Below are 6525 nucleotides of genomic sequence, written 5' to 3'. Positions count from 1 at the left end.
GCCTAAGAGGCTGTTAGACAAACACATGAATGTGCAGGGAATGGAGCGATATGGATCATGTGCAGGCAGAAGGGATTTAGTTTAGTTTGGCATCGTTTTTGGTACAGGAACAGGCCCTTCGGCCCACAGTGTCTGTGTTGTACTGTCCTATGGAAACTGATGGACTAACTGGGATCAGGGAGAGATTTGACCCTGTGGGAGGTTGTGAGTGGGCTCGGGATGAGATAAGACCCTGTGGATGGGATCAGGGTGAGATTGGAGTAATCAATTCCGCAGTGTCATTGAGAATCTGAAGGGTCAGTTTCAATGGGTATCTATTTAAAACTAAGACAAGATATCTTTATTAGTCACATGTACGGCAAAACACACAGTGAGATGCATCTTTTGCGTCGAATGTTCTGGGGCAGCCCGCTAGTGTCGCCACGCTACACTTGAAGGGTTGAGTCATGAAGGGTGGTCTTCATAAGGCCTCCCTCCGGTAGTGGAGACTTAATCTGTTTCTCCTCTACCGCGCCCCCCCCCCCCCCCCCCCCCACCACAGGCAGGGTGGGACGGGGCATTTATCTGCAGTGCAGGCCTCCTCCAAGTGCAGGAAGAGTTACATCGCTGATGGCCGCTGGCCTGTCTCTGTGGACCCAGAGGTTGTCGGACCAATTAAGTATTGGAGATGAAATGGGATTTTAATTAAATCGTTCAGTGGGGTAGCAGAGTCACCCAGTGCAGAAACAGGCCCTTTGGCCCATTATTCCTACCCTAACTCTTACTGGTTCTTACCACATTTATCTCCTCCCCCCCCCCCCCACCCCACCCCATCCCCCCAAGGTTCATCCACACTCCAGGGGCAATTTACGTCGGTCAGTTAACCCACTGACCCACACGTCTTTGGCCTGTTTCCGTGCTGCGTGACTCTGAGTCCGTGCCATCAACCGCCCATTTACATTAACCCCAATTTATCTCCCCCCATATTCTACCCCTCACCTACACACTGGGGCCGATTTACAGTCGACAACTACCCTATCAGCCCACAATGTCGTTGGGACGTAGGGAGGAGACTGGAGCACCCGTGGGAAACCCACACGGTCACGGGGAGAGTGTGCAAACTCCAAGCGCGCGCGCGCACACACAGCGCCACAGGTCGGGATCAAACCCGGGACTCTGGAGCTGTGAGGCAGCGGCTCTACCCACTGCGCCACTGAGCTGCTTGTGGCTGGGTGATGCATTTGGCAGATTTATCACGCGTCTGTCTGCCATTATAGCCCTCACCCCAGTGCAATGGATTCACCAGCCCCCTGATGACGCCCCCATTTCCACCCCTCACCCTTCCCATCCTCGTTCTCCCCCAGTACCCAACCCTGATATGTGGGAGTTCGCTGGGATGTGGCTTTCAATCCTGAGTGAGGAACCAATCAGCCTTGCTTCACCCTCCCATCATCCAATCAGCAGCATGGGGTTTAAAGGGACCACTCCCCATTGGCCTGACGGGGGCCACTCACCCCTTCCCCTCCTTCCACTGGAAGGGGAAGTGGGATGGGATAGGAGGTCCAGTGGAAGATGTTGGCCCGTTTCAGATTCATCCACGGGATTCCTGTGTCCCGACCATCCCGGGAGGCACATGTGGTTTGATGTTGGTTGATGCGTGGCTGGCGGTGAGCACTGTGTGTCTACAGCTGTGTTGTTGGCCCAGATCTGTGGAGACGGGAACTACTGATCTAGAACAGTAACGCTGCCTCGACCCACACCAAGCTAGAACGCATTACTGTTCACGGTGTTGCACTAGTGTGGGAAAATTTCCTGGAGCTTCACACAGAAACAGAACGTCATGTTAAAGTGTACGATGCTACCCTAATCTAGAACAGAATGTACACCACAGAATTGATATGCTTATCTACAATAATAGGTCAAGCAGCACAATCCCATACTAATCCAGAACACAAGTGTTATTCTGTGTAATATTACACCAACCTAAAAGAGTACGTTATACCACAAAGCATCGTACTAACATAGGGCAGCACATCAACTGTGCAATATTACTCTAATCCAGAACATTGTATCATACCACACAAAACCATGCTAATCTAGATCTGTGTACTTCACTGAACAGTATCATACTGATCTATCAGAGGGTGTCATACCACACATTCGTCTAATCTGGAACAGTATGCTATACCAAGCAACATCGTGTCATTCTAGAACCATTTGTTCCACGTAATTATTTAGTTCTGATCTAGAACCTATGCTGTGCCTCAGAACATCACTCTAATCCAGCACAGAGTACTGTGCAGAATAATGTTATGCTAATCTATAACGTCTTGAATTTTATGGCATCTAGAACTGTATTTACTCCAGTACAGTGTCATACTGAGCTTTTGAATAATGGATTAATTTCTACTGTCCAATGGTTCTGGAACAGGAGACGATTCACTTCTCAACTCGACCTCCCCATTCAATAGAGCATGAGTAATCTTGACCTCAGCACCATGTACGTACTGCTTTTTCTTGGTATCCTCTGACAGCTAGTAGAAATGTACTAATCTCAATCTAGAACATTGCAATTGACTGTATTGTGGAGAAAGTGTTCCAGAACCGGCTGTATAGAGAGAGAGCTCACAGAATTCACTTCTGACTGGCAGGGGTACACATTGGTTCAAAGGCTCTGGCACCAGGTGACATCCCTGCTGCAGTGCTGAACACCTGCTCTCCAGAACAAGTTCCATCTTGTGGTCAAGGTGTTTCAGTGCAGCTACAACACTGGCATCAGACAACTTTGCCCAGGTATCTCCTGCTGACGAAGTCCTGGGCAAACCCAATCCGGTCCATCACTGCCCAGCGATGGAAGCCGTCATCCACACTCCCCTGTTCCTTGTGTTCACTGCAAATGAGCTGCTTGCGACTGCAGTCCCCACCAATGGTCTGTGCACAGCAAGATCCCACAGGCAGCAATTCCATGACAACAATGTGAAGTCCCACCACCCCAGCCATGAAATTAAAATAATTTTATTTTTGCAGAAAGCTTCAGCCCCAAATCGACCAGATTGTTGTAAAAACCCATCAGGTTAAACAACTTCCCTCCAGGGAGGAGATCGGCTGATCTTATTGGGTCCAGCCTATATGTGAATGCTTTCCCCCACCTGTGACTTGCCTGCTTTAATTCACTGGGCATCACTGACGTGGGACAAAGAGCTGAGCTGCTGAGGTGGGAGCAGCTGCCTCAACATGAAGCAAGGTTTCGATTGAGTGTGGCATCAGACATTGGAGAGAATTCAGAAATCAGAGGTGCAGAGGGACTTGGGAGTCCCAGTTCAGGATTCCCTTAAGGTTAACTCGCAGGTTGAGTCGGTAGTAAGGAAGGCCAATGCAATGTTAGCCTTCATTTCGACAGGACTAGAAGATAAAAGCAAGGATGTAAAGCTGAGACTTCATAAGGTGTTGGTCAAACCATATTTGGAGTATTGTGAGCAGTTTTGGGCCCCATAACTAAGGACGGATGTGCTGGTCTTGGAGAGGGTCCAGAGGAGGTTCATCAGAATGATCCCAGGAATGAAAGGGTTAATGTCTCTGGCCCTGTACTTGATGGAGTTCAGAAGGATGAGGGGGGAATCTCATTGAAACCTACCAAATACTGAAAGGCTTGGACAGAGTGGACGTGGAGAGGATGTTTCCATCGGTGGGAGAGTCCAGGATCCGAGGGTACAGCCTCAGAATAAAGGGAGGAATGAGCTGGAAGTTCTTCAGCCAGAGGGCGGTGAATCTGTGGAATTTGTTGCCACAGAGTCCGGTGGAGGCCACGTCATTGGGTATATTTAAGGCAGAGATTGATGGGGTCTTGATTGGTGAGGGGGCTAAGGGTTACGCGGAGAATGGGGCTGGAAAAAAAAATCAGCCATGATTGAATGGTAGACCAGACTCGATGGGCCAAGTGGCTTAATTCTGCTCCTGTAACTTATGGTGCTTGCTCAAGGACCTTCCATCTTAGGACCAGCGGTGGAATACTCACTGATCGCTGCCCTATGTTTAATTCACAGCTCTTCAACAAAGGAAGCAGCCCATGCCTATGTGCAGCAAGGCCGAGACAACGATCAGGCACGGACTGATGAGAGGCAAACAACGTTTGTGCCATTGAGATTCCAGGCAATAACCATCTCTGCCTTCTCTTGACATTCAATGGCATCACCATCCCCAAGTCCCCTGCCAACAACATCCACTGACCAGAAGCTCAACCAGAACAGCCATGTACATACCATGGCTACAGAGGCTGGCCAATCCTGTGGCTACAAGTCAGAGGCTGGCCAATCCCGTGGCTATAAGAGCAGGTCAGAGGCTGGCCAATCCCGTGGCTATAAGAGCAGGTCAGAGGCTGGCCAATCCCGTGACCAGTGACTTACCCCCAGCACCTCAAAGTCTTTTCACTATCTACAAGGCACAAGTCAGGAGTGTAATGGAAAGTGTCCAGTTGCCTGGGTGAGTGCAGCTCGAACAACATTTGAAATGTTTGCACAAAGCATTCCCTTCCTTCCCTCTACCCCTGGTCTAGTGTGGACCATCTACAAGGTGCACTGCACTTACCTGTATGGACTTCTCTGACAGCACCTCCCAAACCCATAACCTCTACCACTAAAGGCAAGGGTATCACCACTGCCTGTAGGTTCCCCTCCAAGTCCCACACCACCCTGACACAACCATAACACCATCTTTTCATCATCACCAGGTCTAAGTCCTGGAACTCCCTCCCCAACTTCACTGTGGGAGCACCCTCACCAGTAAGTAATTGGTTTATTATTGTCACGTGTACCGAGATGCGTGCCATCCATACAGATCATTTCATCACATCAGTACATTGAGGTCATGCAAAGGGAAGAGCAATAACAGAATGCAGAATACAGTTACAGAGAAAGTGCAGTGCAGGCAGACAGTAAGGTGCAAGGGCCATGAAGAGGTAGATTGTCAGGTCAAGAGTCCATCTTATCGTACAAGAGGTCCCTTCAATAGTCTTTTAACAGCAGGATAGAAGACTACAGTGGTCCAAAAAGGGGCTCATCCCCGCCTCCTCCAGGGGCAGTTAGTGATGGTCAGTAAACACTGGTGTTGCCAAGAACCCAAAGAATGACTAAATAACAACTAAAGGAACACACTAGTTGCACAGCTGCACAGAAATGTGGGACGGTTTCACTGCAGAACATTACACTGATCTCACATTGTGTTATGTGCCAGTCATCATGAGTGCTGATAAATATATATCACGTTACACAGTATGGATGGGATCCAGAACAGCTTGATACACCAAGCAATATGACAGTGATCTAGAACAATATGTTGCATTGATTTAGAACTCTGTGTTAAGCTTCAGTGACATGCTGATTTATAACAGCACTTCACACTGTGCAGCACCAGACTGATTTAAACCAGTTGAACTATGCAATCTACACACTGTTCTATTAACAGCAGATTAGACTACTCAATAACTCATTAATCTGGAAGTGTCTGTTTTCCTATTTCACTCTGTTATGGGGCACATTGAGTCATTAAAGCAGAAGTGAAGGGCAAGGATGTCACACCACGCAGTGCCGAGCACATCTCGATCAATACCTCACTCCATTGCGTTGTGTTATCCACAAAAGCCTCCTTCATTGTCCAGTAAACCTGCAGGAAACAGACAAGTGAACCTCAGGAGGGAGCTGGATGGGATCGGGAGTCAGGCTGAGACATCACGGAGAAGGGAGTGGTGTACAGAGCGAGAACTGCTTCAGACTCCTGCCCTGGTTCACGTTATCTCTGAGTCAGAATCAGGCTTATTATCACCGACTTAAGTGCCGCGAAATGTGTTGTTTTGTGGCAGCAGTACGGTGCAAAGACATAAAATTACTATAAATTTCAAAAATAAATAAATAGTGCAAAAAAAAAAGGAATAACGAGGTAGTGTTCGTGGGTTCATGGACCGTTCAGAAATCTGATGGCGGAGGGGAAGAAGCTGTTCCTGAATCGATGAGTGTGGGTCTTCAGGCTCCTGTGCCTCCTCCCTGATGGTAGTAATGAGAAGAGGGCATGTCCCGGATGGTGAGGGTCCTTAGTGATGGATGCCGCTTTCTTGAGGCACCGCCTCTTGAAGATGTCCTTGATGGCGGGGAGGGTTGTGCCTGTGATGGAGCTGGCTGAGTCTACAACCCTCTGCAGCTCTTGCGATCCTGCGCATTGGAGCCTCTGTACCAGGGGGCGATGCAACCAGTCAGAATGCTCTCCATGGTACATCTGCAGAAATTTGTAAGAGAATTTGCATTGAAATTTGTGTCTCCATCGTAATCAACCTCAAAATGTGGATATTTAGAAAGCAAAGTGGTGAAGTGGCAACACAGTGTTGGGGGAGATGTGGAGGCGGGCAATTGATGGGGGGACAGAGTTGGAGGAAGGAGAAAGGCTATGTAGGGAAATCAGGGGGAGTTAGTCGCAGGGATACTGTGGGGTAGTGGAGACAGCGATGGAGACACTGGGGGTGGAGGGAGGCAGGTTCCCTCCCGGCTGACACCACTACAC

The sequence above is a fragment of the Pristis pectinata genome, chromosome 34 (genome assembly GCF_009764475.1).
Source record: "Pristis pectinata isolate sPriPec2 chromosome 34, sPriPec2.1.pri, whole genome shotgun sequence".
Classification (NCBI taxonomy): domain Eukaryota; kingdom Metazoa; phylum Chordata; class Chondrichthyes; order Rhinopristiformes; family Pristidae; genus Pristis; species Pristis pectinata.
Note: the sequence above shows the minus strand (reverse complement) of the source record.